Raw genomic sequence first — 19,019 nt, 5'->3', positions numbered from 1 at the left:
CTTTCCCTTCTTTGCTTAGAACTGGGTTTCCATCTGAGCTCTTGATATTCATACAAGTCGTTCTCTTCTCTCCAAAGGTCTCTTTAATTTTCATGTAGGCAGTATCTATCTTACCCCTAGTGAGATAGGCCTCTACATCCTTACATTTGTCCTCTAGCCATCCCTGCTTAGCCATTTTGCACTTCCTGTCGATCTCATTTTTCAGACGTTTGTATTCCGTTTTGCCTGCTTCATTTACTGCATTTTTATATTTTCTCCTTTCATCAATTAAATTCAATATTTCTTCTGTTACCCAAGGATTTCTACTAGCCCTCGTCTTTTTACCTACTTGATCCTCTGCTGTCTTCGCTACTTCATCCCTCAAAGCTACCCATTCTTCTTCTACTGTATTTATTTCCCCCATTCCTGTCAATTGTTCCCTTATGCTCTCCCTGAAACTCTGTACAACCTCTGGTTCTTTCAGTTTATCCAGGTCCCATGTCCTTAAATTCCCACCTTTTTGCAGTTTCTTCAGTTTTAATCTACAGGTCATAACCAATAGATTGTGGTCGGAGTCCACATCTGCCCATGGAAATGTCTTACAATTTAAAACCTTGTTCCTAAATCTCTGTCTTACCATTATATAATCTATCTGATACCTTTTAGTATCTCCAGGGTTCTTCCATGTATAAAACCTTCTTTCATGATTCTTAAACCAAGTGTTAGCTATGATTATGTTGTGCTCTGTGCAAAATTCTACCAGGCGGCTTCCTCTTTCATACTTATTCAATATCTTTCAACTTTCCTTCCTTCTGCTATGTTTGTGGCGCAGAACACACTTAAGACCGTACAGAGATAAATAGTGATTTCTATATATTACACATGTTTTTCACTGTTTACATTTATTTTTGTAGAGTTAATGCACTCGCGATTTTAAAAAAAAAATGCGTCCACACCACATATATCTGTCGAGAAATAAATTGATGTTGAATGCCAGTTCATTTGTGCAGGACTTGCAAATATCTTCCCAAACTAACAATACGGAGGTGATTTATTTTTCAGTGATCGGTGAAAAATATAATGATGAGCATTAGGCCTACGCCATAATGAATGTGACTCTGTATCGAAATTAGTTTCACTGGAATCCTGTGAAAGCGTGCTTCTTGGTTGGCATGACTGCGGGGATTAACCGTTAGGGCTGCGAGGTGGAGATCAACATGACATAGTATCGATAGACTAGACTGTGAGCTGTGAGTGTGTTAGGAAGCCACTACGGACTGCACGTCGGGACCACACGAAGTTGTGACCACGTTAAAGGACGGCAGAAAATTGTGCTACCAGTAATCATAAAGTTTTGACTACATTCCTCGTGATTCTGCTCGAAGTGAGTAGGATAACGTATCCACAATATCACATTCGTTATTCATTTATTAAATTAAGTGCAAATGTTTGATTTCGTAATATGGTGGTAAGTTATTTGACATGAGATTGTTGTATAACTCGTATTAGAACATAGACTTTAGAAAAATACATTCTGTATTACACGTAGCCACCGAGTGAAAATGTTAGGTTTCTTATTACGAATAGACGTTTTATTACCGAATATATGTAATGTTTTATAGGCGCCAATCCGTTATGAATTTCTTTTTTATGGCACATATTCCAAAGCCTTTAGATTTTAATCGTATGAAATGGATCTGTTTTTATTAATGGCTCACTGTTGCGTGATACAGTGTCAAAGAACAAGTGAAATCTTTCAAGAACAATCTGATCACTGTGTTAACAATTAACTTGCCGTACCGAATGCATGAAGTCATTTTACGCCTTTTGAAGATCTTGGAATTGTCTCTCACTCACCAGGCGTACAAGTTAGGTCCTATCCCATTAATTAACAATATGGCATCCGGCATTGAAATGTGTATAAATTGTTCAGCGAAAACTAATTTCTTGGTGCCTGTAAAATGCATATTATCTCGTAAAATTGTTCATAATGGAATCCGAATTAGTTCTACATTACAAAAATGGTACCATACAGAGTATTCTTGTGATATTAATTTAAATTACTCGAATTGTGAGTGTGTAGTGTTTATATGTAAATGTCAGTCTGCAACTGAAATAATGTTGGCCAGCGTGGACAAACGGAAAGACTTCTCTACAGTCCGATGTGAAATGTGTGAACAATGTTCTAAAACTTGTACGCCTGGTGAGTGAGAGACAATTCCAACAGTCAGGCTACGATGCAAAACCTTCGTAACAATTCAGACAGTACCGTTATACAAATGACAACATTTTTGAACATATTAGGTCAATAAAATTAGTGCAGCGCAAACAGTGTGAAAACACGCGTCATTCGGCAGGCAACGGCCGTGGAATTGAGACAGAAAAGAGTGCAGGGAAATCTGAAGTACGTACTGAACACAGTATTGATTGATTGATTTTTACAGGAGAGCTAAAACAGCTTAGGTCCAACCTGCCACTGCCCGCACCGAAACTAGGTTTATTGTGCGGTATCGCTCCCTGTATATCTAGTAAAGCCAACCAGTGTCCTTAAACAGTGCAAGGAGTCCCTCTACCAGTTTTTTGTTAGACACAATTTCTTCAGGTCTAGTTGTCCCAAAGATTCTGTATCTTTTACTCTCCAATGCCATGCATTCAAAGATTAGGTGTGATGCAGTTTCTTCACCCTCATCACAGATCCTACATTTAGGGTCCTCTTCCGTTATACCCATTGTGTGTAGGTGTTGTTTTGAAGTTCCCATGGCCGGTCATCAGTCCAGTCATGAGTTTGATCCCTTTCCTGTTCAATTCCAGGATTACAGAGCTTCTTTTGAAACATGTCTTGGGCATCATTACCTTACCATGTTTTTGTTTGCGGACCTTGGTCCAATATCCTGCACGCTGTTTCCTAAGCCAGTTCCGTAGTTCTAATTTGATCATAGTCTTGGTGATTGTCAAGACAGGTTCTGGTCCAATAAATTGAGTTGTTGCCCCCTTCCTAGCCAATCTATCGGCTTGTTCATTGCACAGATCCCGGAGTGGCGAGGGACCAACACTAGGTACACCCTATTGCTTCCCCCCAGCTCCACCAGAGCCCTGTGGCAATGTGCAACAATATTAGATCTTGTTGCAGGAGCTGCCAATGATTTCAGGACTGCCTGGCTGTCTGAATAGATGTTGATGCTACAGTCATTGTAACACCTACTCATATTCTCCTCCACACATACCCTGATTGCAGTAATTTTGGCTTGGAATACAGAGGCCAGTTTCCCTAGAGAGATGCTGCTCTCCAGTCTTGGCTGAAACCCCTACAACCCTGCCCCAACACCTTGATCTGTTTTTGACCGGTAAACCAAATGATGTCCCCCATACAATGTCGAACTGTTTTCTCCCACTGTTCACTACTTCCAATTATTATGTTGTGAGGTTTGTCGAAGCAGTTCGGAGTTGTTATGTAGTTAGCGGGCATTTCCCCAGCCATACCTATATTTGCCTCACTCACTATGTTAGTTGGAGATAATTCTGGAATGTTTGTACTGCAGTATTACTGAAAGTTCTGCCCATGTGTGTAGTCTTCCTCATATAATTATTGGATGGATTAGTGTTTACACAAAATCTTATAGCCTGTGCATGATGGTCTGCCAGTCCAACTTTAATTACAACTGATTTATATTTTGTTTTGGAGCTAATTATTATTTGGTCTATAGTAGTACTAGAATGATTCGTTTCATGTGTAGGGGAGTGGATTGTAATTTCCAAATTATTGGCTGTTAACATGTTCATCAGTTCGGATTTTTAATTGCTTCGCTTATTAAACTCTACATTTAGATCTCCACATATAAGAACTGTTAATCGATTTGTTACTAGGCCTACTTTAGTTAGTAAAGTATCAAGCCTAGTGTTGAATTTTTTAAAGTGGGTATCTGGAGATCAATATAAACATATTACAATTAACTTTGAATGCTGGAATTTCTATGCCTGATATTTCAAAACCTTTCTCAGTGTTTAAGGATTCAACATTGCCTAAGTTATTGAATTTGATGTCTTTCTTTATGTATATGCTGTTCCCTCCATGTGTAAACTGATTTCAACAAGTTTGTGCTGCTAACACATAATCCGTTATTTTCACTGTCTTTAACTAATTTTCTTTCAGCCAGTGTTCAGTGAAGCAAATCATGTTAATGTATCTAAGTTTGCTTGATAGCAAGATTTCCTAAGTGACTGTATATTCTGATGAATAAGAGTGACCTGGCGGGAAAATATTCCCACAGAAAAATTAATTTTTGGTGATGATTCCTCGTTTACATGGAATGACCCTAAGTTAATTTTTAAATATGTCTACATGCTGAACTTCTGTAAGCTCTCTCTCTTCTCTCTCTCTCCTCTCTCTCTCTCTCTCTCTCTCTCTCTCTCTCTCTCTCTCTCTCTCTCTCTCTCTAATTCCCAGAAGTCACCTTTTATTCATTGCTGTAATAAAAATTCTTCTGCGGAACAGGAGTTGTCAAGAAGAGTCTTTTTCAAGTTATTGTTTATTACTGTCAAAATGTAAAAGGAGGAAGCAGAACAAGAACACTTCAAAGGAAACAATAGATGACATAGTAATAAACATGATCACAGTGTGGAACCCACATTGAAGAAATAAAGACTTCAGATATCATACTACACTAATATCACATTACCGAATGGTACATTGCATCATGCTTCTTAATAATATAGGCACTGCAATATCATATCTTACACACGCAGTTTTTAGGACTAACATTACAATAAAGGAACTCAGTGAACCAATTATTGTATTTATGTAGAAATAAAATGAGACCTGAATAATGCGTGTTTGTACTGAAATGTGCTGGGTAACAAAACAAAAGAAAATGTTTGGGTTTTAGGCAGAGGGTAGTGTATATAACACAATATGAATATGCACCTGTTACACTTACCATTTTACAGTGGAATAATGTACTACTTTGTAGAACATTTGCTTCCAGTTTTCTGTTCATATGTGGTGTAAAAGAAGTTGAACATAATGTTTTTACATGTGTAACAGTATGCTTCTGGTTATACAGGCAAGTTGTTGGTCCCTTTATGTGCACAATATTTCAATGATTGACTCGGTTGTGTTCTTGAGGCACTGCAAGAGCGCAGATGGCAGGCCAGTAATAAGTAAAGATGGAAGATGTGGAAGGAGAATACAGAAGGGATATACAGGGGAAATAAACTTGTAGGTAATATTATAGAAGGGAAAGAAAAAGTAGATAAAGGTGAGTTGGGAGATATTAAGTTACGAGAATTGACAGAGCACTGAAAGGCCTAAGTCAAAAGGAGACCCCAGGAGTACAGGACACCCCTCCTTGGGGGAGCCAGCCATGATAAAACTATTCAATCTGGAGTGCAAAAATGTATGAGACAGGTGAAATACCTTCAGATGTTAAGAAGGATATAATAATTCAAATTCCAAATAAAGCAGGTGCTGATAGCTGTGATTACTTAACTGCCAGTTTACTAAGTCATGCTTGAAAAATACTGACTTGAATTAATCATAGAAGGATGGAAAAACTGGTAGAAGATAACCTTGGGGGAAGACAGTTTGGGCTCCAGAGAAATTTAGGAAGATTGAAGACAGTACGGACCCTAGAGCTTATCCTAGGGGACACAAGGGGAGTTCAATAAGTAAGGCAACACTTCTTTTTTTTCTCAGCCAATTTTGGGTGAAAAAGTGTGCAAGGTGTTGCAGGACATGTGGAATATTCCTGCATCAGTCACCATAGTTTCATGAAGTTCTTATAGGTGGCAGTGCTATACATAGCCTTCAAAATAACATGTGTAATGTAGATGTATTCCAAGAAGAGAATTGTCATTTAATTTCTTGTAGTGGAAAATCAGAGCATCACAGATATTCATAGGCACTTAGAGAATGTCTACGAGGACCTTGCAGTGAACAAAAGTATGCTGCATTGTTGTGAGACATCACAACAAGTTTGCACAAACCTGTCGTAGCTCCTGGTTAGTGGCTGGATGCACACATCTGTGACTTGCAGTGCTACCCTCGTGAAATCAAAGAAATGACTTCAGCATTTTCTGACCATCCCTGCCTTCCTGTTGCCCAATGATGAAAGTGATGTTTGGAGTAAGTTAATAACTTGGGTGGCTGGTCATATTTTCACAGAACTTGCTACACTGAGATAGTGACACACTGCAGTGAGTGACAGGGACTGACAAATTTTAATAACCAGTTCTGTTAACAATAAAAATACTCATCTTTTTTGTTGCTCTTCTTTGTTGTATGTTCATAGCTCATTGTTCTCTTCTGTGGTTCAACTTTCTATAATTGTCTAGAGGATTATTGGCTCACTACTTCAATAACCATATGAAATCTAGTGGACTTGCTGTGGAATCACACATATATTTACAGACATTTCACTTCACCACACAAATCAATAAAATACACACAACTCATTCTCCATCCTCATACTTCTATACTGTACAACCAACTACTCACAAGAACAAAGATTTTCCTCTAACAATGTGTAGCAAAGAAATTACTATCATAAATCAATCTACTTATGCAAAATAATCTTTGGGGCATACATTTCATAAATAAAATACAATTAATTGTCTCTCGTTTTTGAGAAGTCCACAATCATTGGTGTAATTATATTAAGTAGTTATAAATGTTGACATTTAAACATATTCACATAGCGTTGTAGTAATGGGTCTTTGGTTTTTTTCATCTTCACTGCGGTATCATTCACTTCATATGACCCAAAACCGGTTAGTACATTTATCTCACTACAATCAGTTTACAGTGTTCACTGCCACAAAAATGCATAGGAACTTCTCCTTCTCCATGACAACACAAGGTCTCACACAAGTTTACACACCAAAGAGGAGCTCAAAAACTTCACTAGACTGTCTTCCATCATCCAGCCTAAGGCCAGATCTCATTCCTTCTGACTTCCACCTGTTTGGCCCAATGAAGTATGCACTCCTCTGGAAGCAGTATGAGGATGATAGGCAGGTTATTGATCCTGCAAGACATGTCGAACAGTAGTGGTACCATGCAAGCATACAGACCCTTGTATTGAATGGAGATTATGTTGAAAAATAGAATTTTGTAGCCAAAAGGGTGGGGAATGATACAACCTGCTTTCAGAAAACAAGTGATGCTTTACTTGTTGAACGCCCCTCTTAGGCTAGAAAAAGGCAAACTTAGGAGCATAGCATTTGTAGATTTCGAAAAAGCTTTTGGCAGAGTTGACTGGAATAAACAGTCTGAAATTCTGAGGATAGCATGGGTAAAATACAGGGAATACAAGGTTATTCACAACATCTATGGAGACTACAGTGATAAGCTTTGGCAGACATGGTCGGGAAGCATTAGTTGAGAAGGAAGTGAGGCAGAGCTGTAACCTATCTTCAGTGAATTCCAATCTGAAGACTGAGCAGGCAGTCAAGGAAACCAGGGAAAAATTTGGGGAGGCAGTTAAAATTCAGGGACAAGAAATAAATAGTTTTAGGTTTGCCATTGAGATTGTAATTCTGCCCGAGTTACAGAAGGACTCAGAAGAGCTGGTGAATGGAATTGACAGCATCTGGAAAAGGGGTTAAGACAGTGAAATGAACACCAACAAGAGTAAAACATAGGAAATGGAATGTAGATGTATGAAAGAAGATGATGCTGAAAAGGTGTTGGATTTGTAAATGAGACACTGAATGTGGTAGATGAGTTTTGCTATGTAGGCAACAAAATAGCTAATGTTGGCCAAAGTAGAGTGAGTAACTGGTGATGAGCTACTGAATCGATTTGGGGAAGAATAATTCAGTGTCAGAATAGGAGTAAGGGAAGTGATTGGTTATTAACACACATCCACATCCTGAAGCATTGTTGCTTTGATAATGCAGGGAAGTATGGGGATGAAAGAGGGAGGGGGTAAAATTTGTAGTGAGAGACCAAGGGCTGAATACAGTAAAACAGGTGCAAAAGGATGTACACCGCAATAGTTACCTGGAGAAGGAAGGTTCTTACAGGCTATGTCAGAACGGATAGCTGCATCTAACTTTTCTTTAAAGATCATGACAACAACAACAACACAAAAAATAATTTCTTCCTGTTATAACCAGATTACTGAAAACTCTGGAAAAATTTTTATGGAACATTTAAAAGGAGGTTACCAGATCAGGCAAATTAAATAATTATGTTTGTATCATAAAAAGGATAATGACCAAATAATTAGCCACAGAGTAAATAAAATGAATGGCTTCAGCCGCCAGAGACTATGGTCGTGTGTGTGTGTGTGTGTGTGTGTGTTGTGTATTTTTGACAGAGTCCTTGATGGCAGAAAGCTTATTGTGTGATAGTCTTTTTGTTGTGTCTAGGTGCGACTCAGCATCCCCACTATATGGTGAGTAGCAACTATCCTTTTTGTAATATTGAAATGATACAAGGTGGTATAATGTACACCTCATGCCATTATTTGCAGAACATGAATCAGAGCTACTAACCATAGTACAGAAACTGAAAAATAAAAGGACAACAGGGGTAGATAACATCTCTGTTTTTACACTGAAAGAAATAATAGTGTGAAAGGAAATGTAACCCACATGATCAATTAATCATTAACAACTGGAATTTTAACAGTCTATCTAAAACTTATAGGAATCTTCCCACTCTTCAAGAAACAAGTTCCTGAAAAGTAACTGTATTTTTAAAGGCCAGTTTTGCTACTGTCATTTTTTTCAGGACTATAGGATCTGAACTGCCCGGATAGCTACGTGTGTTAAAGCGCCTGCTTCCATGACAGAGAGGTGCGCTAGTCTCAGTTAGAATCTTCCCATTGGATTGAGGGCCACTTTGCTGGCCAGCATGGATTTAATTGCTTATTTATTTACCTTTATTCATCCAGAGGTCATCTCACAGTGGTGTAGGATTTGTCAGGGTAATACACTGTAAATCAGAAGATCAAAAAATATATCTTGCAGAATACATAACATGCTTAACGAAGATAGGACAGGTGATTGGCGATGATGTAGATGAAGAAACCATCTGAGCCTTAGCCTAAGTGATTTAGGAAAGCCGAAATCAGGATGGCTGGACAGAGCAACTCAATCCTCCCAAATATTAGGTCAGTTTCTTAACAGCTGTTCTACCTCATTCAGTTGGTCCATGTTGTACACTGCTCTCAGATTACATGCACTTTTTTTCTGATAACTCATTGCATAAAACACAGTCTTGCTCTTTTTTACTGTATACGCTAAGTACACCTGTTGGTGACTCCTGGACTGTGAAGACCCTGCTATGCCCTGTAGAACCCATTCCAGTCTTATCAGAAAAAATATCTTGCTTCCTGGATGGTTTCATACACTTCTCTCAGTACACCCGAAAAACTGAGTCAGCATCACCTACAATGAGTGAGGTGTGGAACTCAGGAGAATGACCAGTCATTACTATCATGCATCCAGAGTAAGACTGGAACCTCTCATTGGCTATGCCCGTTATACGTAGTGCTTCTGGTTTGTTTAGTAGTATTTTTTGACCGAGAGTTTCAAAAGCCTTGGTTAAGTCTAACAAAATGCCAGTAATGCAATCACCCTTGCCAGGAGCTTCAAGTACCACTTTTGTGAACTTCTCCCACTTCGGAAATGAAACTGGGGCTTTGTTAAAAATGTATTTCTTCACGTAACTTATTAATCTCTCTTTCATAACTGAGTCAATTATTTTTAAGAATGCAGACAGTAGCGATACTGGCCATAGTTTTCAGTGCTTTTTGGATTACTTTTCTTTAGTAAGGGCATGCTTCAGCAACTCTGGGAAAATACGTGAACTAAAGGACTCATTCATCAAGTTTGTTAGCAGGGCTTTTGCGCTACTATGCGTGCATTCAGGAGAGAGAGAGAGAGAGAGAGAGAGAGAGAGAGAGAGAGAGAGACAAGAATCTCATATGTGCCTTTTGATTGTTGTGTTGTTTATTTATTTGTTGTTAGTCAAGATGTTGAAATAGGCAATTTAAAAGTCAGCTTGTGCATCGTTTTCAACAGTTTACTATCTTATTACTAGAAATTTGCTTTACAACTCTCAGATTGATGTGGTGCACTTGGAACTGGCACGTAACACTGCAATGAGGTGACAAGTCATGGGATACCTCCCAATATCATGTCAGCCCTCCTTTTGTTGAGCATAGTGCAGCAGCTTGAGACAGCATGGACTAAAGCTGTTGGAAGCCCCCTGAAGAAATATTGAGCCATGGTGCCTCTATATTCATCCGTAATTGTGAAAATGCTGCCAGCAAAGGATTTTGTGCATGTGCAGGCCTCTCGATTATGCCCTATAAATTAGGGATTTCAAAAATTTTGGCTCATGGGCTGTGCCAGTTCCCAAGTGCCAAAGCGCTCAGCGTGGCTTCACATTTCCTGCACTGCCACGCCACGCTGTCTGAACACGAGGGGGGGAAGAGGGGAAAACAGCAAACATGCCACATTTAAATGGCTCTTCAGTCATACTGGATGTGGCTTGGTTTTATATTTCATGTTTCTCAGTAATGTAGATCACAAACAAAAGGTCAGTATTAATTAATTATTCTTGTCACGCTGAAAACATAATTTTTAGCTGGTATGAGCTGTGGGCATATGGACAGATACAAAAAATTTCACAGAGTTTTGTATTTAAGTTGCCACATAATCATGACTTATTTAGTTTCATAATTGGCAAAGGGTCTTTCACACATATATGTCACTCGAAATATTGTAGCACATTTGCAACCTCATTATGTGCTGGAATTATCTTGCAGGTCAGTCAGTTACATCTGCAAATGCAGAAGCACACTTGCAACTGAAATGGCAGACCATCTTGAGGTGCCCTGCTAAACCCACAGGACAGGACAGGTAGTTGGAATTGTGAAAAGGGGCCAAAATGAGCAGCTGTTAGTTACACTTGAACACACATAACTTTATTTATTTGACCAACCATTACTGCCCAGCATTTGATTATCTCTGGTTGCTCTTCAACATCGATGATGACAAAAGGCGGAGGGTGTGTGCGTGAATTCTGAAAAACCCGACACCAGTACTTTGGAATTTGACATTGCTGAGTTTGGTCTATCATACCATTATTTATATCACATTCGAGGTACGAATGACCTCTTATGGGGAATGTCGTCTTTACATAGTTGAATCATTTTTCTGTATGGACCAGATGGTGAAGGAATCCGAACACAGTGGCATTCTTGTTTGCCCTCCGCTGTAGTCACAGAAGATCTCCAGATGTCAGACATCTGGATTTAGAAACTTTTGTACAAAATGATGAAGGAACGATGAAACTTCATCTGCTCCTTTTCGGCCTGTGCTCTCTGGATGCATGTAAAAATAGCTGTCCCCTGTTGCCAAAACATGAACATTGAATATAAATACAGAAAGCTGTTGTTTATAATAAACTTCATTTGTCTTTATATTTGGACAATATTGCTATAGTCCATTGTAATTGCAACCTTTGATGGATTTTTTGACATTTCATCTTTGCCTATTTTTTCTTGTCATAGAACACTTTTTGTGGTCTGAGATGCAATTCATGGGCTATTTCAATGGATCAAAGTTCAGAATGAAATCTTTCTTTATTTTCAACAGATGATGTTAAAGTCAGTTCCTTCTCAAAAATTTTCTTCTTGGCTATATGTTCATCACAGGAGCCACAAGTATCAGATCATGGATATCCAAAACTTATATTGAAATCTGAATTGAATATAGTGCGGTATGTTTCATATGACACGTTCTGATCCTGAAACTTCTCCTTAAACATATGGAACACTTTTTTAGTAGTCAAAGATTCTGGTAGGTAAATTTTTTCTGACGTCGTCAAACTGTAGTGGCTGTTGCGACCTTTAAATGCTTTTTGTGCCCTCTTATTATTGCACGTGTTTCATCTTTCAAATGCTGTGGGCAGGATCTGTGTTTCTCTCGGCCGTCCCTTAGCGGTTGGCCTCCAGATTTAAGTTTCTTCAATAAATGATCTATCTTGCCCTTCTTTATTCCATGTAATAACATAAAAGCTTGCTTGCACACATGTACTTCTTGGACACTTCCTTAGTGGCAATACCAACACTGAATTTATATGATGCATCACAAAACTTTGCCTCCTGCTCTTCTCTTCTAGGACGCCTGTGCTGTACAGGGAGCACCGTGATTAAACCACTTAAATAGAGGTTTATTTCATCATGATTGTGAAAGTGGTTCATGTTATTAATAATATTCCCTTTATTTTCATCACTGACAATACCAAAAAAATTTTTTTTGCACTTACATGGTTCTCCTGTTTCATGTGGCTGAAATCTTAAATGTTTGGAGGCATCTCTAACGCGACCATGCTTCTTCCTTTTCTTCATCAGCTTCTTTGGTGGCATTCTATAGTTTTCTTCACAAGCAGATGAGTCACTGTCTTCTTGATTCATTTTACACTGGCAGAATACAATGCTAGATCTAACTTCCTTCACAAACTCCACAATCCCCCTGCGGGTCCGGGGTAAGAATAGGCAAGAGGTATTCCTGCCTGTCGTAAGAGGCGACTAAAAGGAGTCTCTCCCCCTCAAGGGGGTCGTTTGCGCCTGCGTCCAGAGACGGACAGTTCAACAACTTCCATTTGTGGTCATTTTGGTTTTCCGCTTATTCTGGTTTCTTCCTTCCTTTGTTTGTTTCTTTTCTTTGACCTTCTCCCTCTCTCACTTTCTTCCTTACTTTTTATCTTGTCTTCTTCTCCTTGCCTTCTTGTCCACCATATGGTCTCCGCCTCGGCATTTGGGACAGTCTATCCTTTCTCTCCCTCTCTCCCCTTTTTTCCTTTTCTTCTTTCCTCCCTGTGCATGCCTGAAGGCCGACCCATGCGTTCGCATGTGTAGCTGGTGACGGGGTAAAGCGTAATTCCCCGCCCTGGGTAGACAAGGAGGGCCCGTGCGTACCCCCTGGTAAAGGCCGGGCCCGGGGAGGGGTGATTGACCGAGCTGACACCTTTCGACCGTGCCGACTGGTCCCTCTGTCTGTTTCTCAGGAGGTGTGACCTGAGGTGCAAACATTCACCTAAGGTGGGAGCGCCCTCTGAGAGGGTCCCCACAAGGAAGGAGTGCACCATCGGAGACGCTGGCAATCGTGGGGGATTCATCCGCAATGGATTTATCTTCTTCTTCTCTCTTGACTTCTGCCCAAAAACGGAAACTTGACCAGCCGCCAGTGACTAAAGTACTGCCGCCTGCCCCAAAGTTCCTCGTAGTTTCTAGGTCTGAGGACAGAAAGGATTTTTCATCTGTCAACCATTTCATTATTCAGAAGGGTGTAGATGCCATAGCCAGACCTGTCAAGTCTTGTACCAGGGTGTGTTACGGTACCCTGTTGTTGGAAACTGAGAGCGCCTTTCAGGCGCAAAAACTCCTTCGGGCCACACTCCTGTACACGTTCTCTGTCTGGGTGGAGGCTCACCACACACTGAATTCGTCACGTGGTGTGGTATATACTAGATCACTCGACGGATTGACTGACGAGGAAATTCAGTCTTTCCTCCCTGAGCAGGGTGTGATGGCTGTCCATAGGGTCATGAAAAAGGTTGACAATGACCTTGTACCGACCCGGACACTTTTCTTGACCTTTAATAGTGTTCATCTGCCGTTGCTCATCAAAGTGGGCTATGAGGTTATTTCTGTTCGCCCCTATGTCCCGACACCTACATGCTGCTACCAGTGTCAGCGTTGTAACCACACCCACCAGTCTTGTTCTAATGCGGCTAAATGTGTCACTTGTGGCAGGGGCGCCCATGAGGGTGTCTGTCCACCTCCGTCTCCTCATTGCGTGAACTGTCAGGGTGACCATGCAGCGTCCTCTCGCGACTGTCCCGTCTACAAGGATGAACACTGTATACAGGAAATTCAGGTCAAAGAGAATGTGTTCACCTCAGCTGCTTGCAAGCTTATTGCTAGTAGGAAGCCCACGCTGCTCCCAGCGGGGAGATACAGTACCGTCCTTGCATCTATTCGGCCTACCAGGGAGGTATCGACGCAGACATGCGATCTGACTTTTAGCGCTAAGGTCGTCCGTTTGGCCAGTGCTAAGATTGCCTGGTCAACGTCTCCTCTTCCTCCCGTCACCCCTAAGTCAAGCACCTTCATCAGTTTCTGCCAAGACTAAGACCCAGAAGTCAGATGCATGGGCCTTCAAGAAGGAACCGTCCCGTGATCACTTCTTACGTACTCTGACCTCCTAGCCATCGACCAGTACTTCGACTAAACGACATTCCAAGAAGGTTCCTAGGAAGAAAAGTTTTTCTCCACGACGGCGCGTTTCTTGTTGCCCGCCACTCAACGGTTGCCGCCCCAGGCCATCATCCGTTTTGCCTGGCCGCACCGCTGGTAGCCGAACATCTGGCCGTTCACTGGCGGAGGACGCTCCCCCTCTCGACCATCTTAACATGGTGGCCGACGAACCTATTGAAAAAATGTATGATGGCTCTCCACCTGTTGATAGCGGCAGCAGTGCTCGCTTGAAGCTGGGCCCTCAGCGGCCTTCGAGGTGACCCCTTCTTGCTTCACCTTTTTCTTTTTCTTCTCACGATGGCATTTCTTCATTGGAATATTCGCGGCATTCGCTCCAATGGAGAGGACTTAAAGTTCCTGCTATGCTTGCACTGTCCATTCGTAGTAGCTCTCCAGGAAACGAAGCTATGCCCATGCAATCGTATTGACTTGGCACACTATACCTCTGTGCGTTTTGACCTACTCCCTGTGGTTGGTATTCCAGCTCATGGAGGGGCTATGTTGCTGGTTCTGGATGATGATCCCATCACATTGCATACCGATCTGCAGGCAGTTGCCATCCGAATTACTCTCTCCACTTTCACATTTTCCATTTGTACCGTTTACACTCCATCGTCGTCTGCCGTTACTAGGGCAGACATGATGCAAATTATTGCTCACCTACCTGCACCATTTTTGTTGACTGGAGACTTCAATGCCCACCATCCCCTTTGGGGCTCTCCAGCATCCTGCCCGAGAGGCTCCCTGTTAGCAGACCTTTTCAACCACCTCAATCTTGTCTGCCTCAATAGTGGCGCCCCTACTTTTCTTTCGGACACAACTCACACCTGTTCCCATTTAGACCTCTCTATATGTACTACCCAATTTGCACGTCGGTTTGAGTGGTACGCTCTTTCTGATACGTATTCGAGCGACCACTTCCCTTGTGTTATCCATCTCCTGCATCATACACCATCTCCATGCTCAACTAGTTGGAACATCTCCAAAGCAGACTGGGGGCTCTTCTCTTCCAGGGTGACGTTTCGGGATCAAAACTTTGCAAGCTGCGATAGTCAGGTCGCACAAATCACAGAAGTCATTCTCACCGCTGCTGAATATTCCACGTCATGTACTGGTCCCCTGGTGGACCGCAGCATGTAGAGACGCTATACGCGCTCGTCAACGTGCTTTACGCACCTCGAACGCCACCCTATGATGGCGAATTGTATTAATTATAAACGATTACGTGCACAGTGTCGTCCTGTTATTAAAGAAAGCAAGAAAGCCAGCTGGGCTGCTTTCACAAGCTCCTTCAACAGTTTCACTCCTTCTTCTGTTGTCTGCGGTTGCCTGCGCCGGCTATCTGGCACTAAGGTCCACTCACCCACTCACCAGTTTCTGGCTTCACGGTCGCGAATGACGTCCTTGTGGCCCCTGAGGATGTCTCCAATGCCTTCGGCCGATTTTTTGCAGAGGTTTCGAGCTCCGCTCATTACCACCATGCCTTCCTCCCCCGATAACAAACAGAGGAGGCAAGGTCACCTAACTTCCGCTCCTCGAATCATGAAAGTTATAATGCCTCATTCATCATGCGGGAACTCGAAAGTGCACTTGCCCGGTCACGGTCCTCCGTTCCGGGGCCTGATTCTATTCGTATTCAGATGCTGAAGAACCTTTCTCCTGCGGGTAAAGGTTTTCTTCTTTGTTCTTATAATCGCATCTGGATTGAGGGCCATGTTCCAGCATGCTGGCATGAATCTGTTGTTGTCCTGATTCCTAAGCTGCGGAAGGACAAGCACTTGTCTTCCAGTTATCGACCCATTCCCCTTACCAGCTGTGTCTATAAGGTGATGGAACGAATGGTTAACTCTCGTTTGCTTAGGCTGCTCGAATTTCGACGCCTACTTACCAATGTACAATGTGGATTTCGTAGGCGCAGCTCTGCTGTTGACCATCTGGTTACCTTGTCAACCTTCATTATGAATAACTTCTTGCGGAAGCGCCAGACTGTGGCTGTGTTCTTTGATTAGGAGAAGGCTTACGACACCTGTTGCAGGGCGGGCATTCTCCGCACCATGCATGCATGGGGCCTTCGCGGTCGCCTCCCTCTGTTTATTCGTGCATTTCTAATGGATTGAAAGTTCAGGGTACGTGTGGGTTCTGTCCTGTCCGACGCCTTTCGCCGGGAGAATGGGGTGCCACAGGGCTCAGTTTTGAGAGTCGCTCTCTTCGCCATAGCGATCAATCCAATAATGGATTGCCTCCCAGCTGATGTATCAGGCTCCCTTTTTGTGGACGATTTTACCATCTACTGCAGTGTACATGTTTCCTGGAGCGCTGTCTTCAGCGTTGTCTTGACTGTCTTTACTCCTGAAGTGTCGCCAATGGCTTCTGTTTTTCTGCCAAGAAGACGGTCTGTATTAACTTCTGGCACTACAAAGAGTTTCTCCCACCGTCCTTACATCTTGGTCCCGTTGCTCTCCCATTTGTGGAGACAACGAAATTTTTAGGTCTTACATTTGACAGGAAACTTAGCTGGTCTCCACATGTGTCATATTTGGCTGCCCGTTGTACCCGTTCCCCAAATGTCCTCCGTGTTCTCAGCGGTACATCGTGGGGAGCAGATCGAACCGTCCTACTTCGCCTAAATCGGTCGATCGTCCGCTCAAAGTTGGATTATGAGAGCTTTGTATACTCCTCTGCACGGCCGTCCATCTTACGCCACCTCAACATCGGGAGTTACGTCTTGTGATCGGAGAGTTCTATACTGGTCCCATCGAGAGTCTTCATGCTAAAGCCGGTGAATTGCCACTAACCTACCGGCGCTATATACTGCTTTGTTGGTATGCCTGTCAGCTATTGTCAGTGCCCGACCACCCGTCTTATCATTCCTTTTTTGATGACTCTCTTGACTGTCAATACGGGTTGTATGTATCTGCCCTGTTACTCCCTGGAGTTCGCTTTCATCGCCTCCTTCAGCATCTTGATTTTCCACTGTCTGCAACCTTTAGAGTGGGCAAGAGCCAAACGCCACCTTGGCTCCAGGCTCAGGTTCGCATTCACCCTGACCTCAGCTTGCTCTCAAAGGTGGTTACCCGGCTTCGGTATACCGCTCACGGTTTGTCAAACTTCACTCGAAGTTCATTGATACGATCTTCATTTATACAGATGGCTCTAAGACCAATGATGGTGTCGGGTGTTCTTTTATTGTCGGGGCACACAGTTTCAAAAACCGGGTCCATGACCATTGTTCGGTCTTCACAGCTGAGCTATTTGCCCTCTATCAGGCTGTTCTTTACATCCACCGCCAACGACATTCTGCTTATGTCGTCTGCTCTGATTCCCTGAGCGCCATCCAGAGCCTCGGTGATCCATATCCAGTTCACCCTTTCGTGCACCAGATCCAATGCTCTCTTCAGCAGCTGGCGGACAATGCTTCTCCGGTTACCTTTATGTGTGTTCCTGGCCGTGTCGGTATCCCTGGGAATGAAGCTGCAGATGCCGCAGTCAAGGCTGTGGTCCTCCAGCCTCGGACAGCTTCTTGTTGTGTGCCTTGATCTGATTTTAGCAGGGTCATTTGTCAGCGCATTTTATCGCTGTGGCATGCTGATTGGTCTACACTTACTGAAAACAAGCTTTGGGCCTTGAAACCTCACCCCACGGCTTGGACGACCTCTTCTCGCCCTTCTCGGTAGGAGGAGGTTGTTTTGGCCCAGTTACGGATTGGACACTGCCGGTTCAGCCACCGCCATCTGCTGACGGCTGCGACGGCGTCATTCCGCCCATGTGGGCAATTGCTGACGGTACGCCACATTTTAACGTCCTGCCCGAATTTTAATACACTGCACCTTGATCTTGGCCTGCCATGTACTCTGGATGAAATTTTAGCAGATGACCCAGGAGCAGCTGCTCGCGTTCTTCGTTTTATCCACTTGACAAACCTGTCTAAGGACATTTGATTATGCTGTTTTCTTTTAGTCCCTTGTCTGTTAATGTGCCTTTTATAGTGTTGTCCTTTTTAGTTTCTGTTTTAACCTTCTGTCTCGCAGTGCATTCATAACTTAGTCTGGGGCGCTAATGACCACTGTAGTTGTGCGCCACAAAAAGAAAAAAAAAAAAAAAAAAGAAAACCAAACCCCACAAAGCCAACAACAATGGTCAACGTATACACAATAATGACTGTGGCAACAATGATAAAACAACAATAACATTAGTGAAAACAGACCTGTGCAGTCTGGGAATCATTAAATCATAAAATTTTATCGTTGTGTTCTTAGGACTTGTCAGGATATTCCCCTTGTTTTGCGTGGACTTAAAATGTTTTTCGCCTGCATATGCTTACAACATATCAGAATATCTATTGACTCATCTTGTTTTTGACTAGTTCTGTAAAACCAGCTAAAACTACACTGGCTGGTCTATTAAACTAGGGGGAAAAAAACCCAGAAATTTTCGACTTATCAGGTTTTTCCCTTGGACTCTTCTAATTTAAACAACAAAGCCTTATCTTAAATTACACTGAAGGCCCCAAATAATCTAATACTTGACAAGAAAGGAACTTTAATTTTAAAAGCGGCTGAAGGCCCATGACTTAAAACACCACTAAAAACAATTCAACTTTAACTCAAAACCTTCAGCTAGAAGCCATAAAAATACACACAACAGAAAATAGGAAAAGGTGATGCAGCTAACGGCGCTTAGAAGTTTTGGGGGTCAGCCAGCACTTGAAATACTAAGTAACACTTAGGTGAGACAGGCATTCGGCCCAACCATTCTCGATCCGAC

General features: G+C 42.3%; 1 protein-coding gene across 1 annotated transcript in view; it reads left to right on the top strand.

The window, feature by feature from the left end:
- Nucleotides 1-1,263: 1,263 nt before the first annotated feature.
- The window catches only part of LOC124717284 (speckle-type POZ protein-like), an 86,684-nt gene continuing 68,928 nt past the window's right edge, over nt 1,264-19,019 (top strand). Inside the window, exon 1 of the mRNA XM_047244099.1 lies at nt 1,264-1,363. The gene's annotated coding sequence lies outside the window, so the exon portion shown is untranslated. The remainder of the gene's footprint in view (nt 1,364-19,019) is intronic.

This window comes from Schistocerca piceifrons, chromosome 9, assembly GCF_021461385.2.
Source record: "Schistocerca piceifrons isolate TAMUIC-IGC-003096 chromosome 9, iqSchPice1.1, whole genome shotgun sequence".
NCBI classification, from domain to species: Eukaryota; Metazoa; Arthropoda; class Insecta; order Orthoptera; family Acrididae; genus Schistocerca; species Schistocerca piceifrons.
Note: the sequence above shows the minus strand (reverse complement) of the source record. Positions and strands in the feature narration are given on the sequence as shown.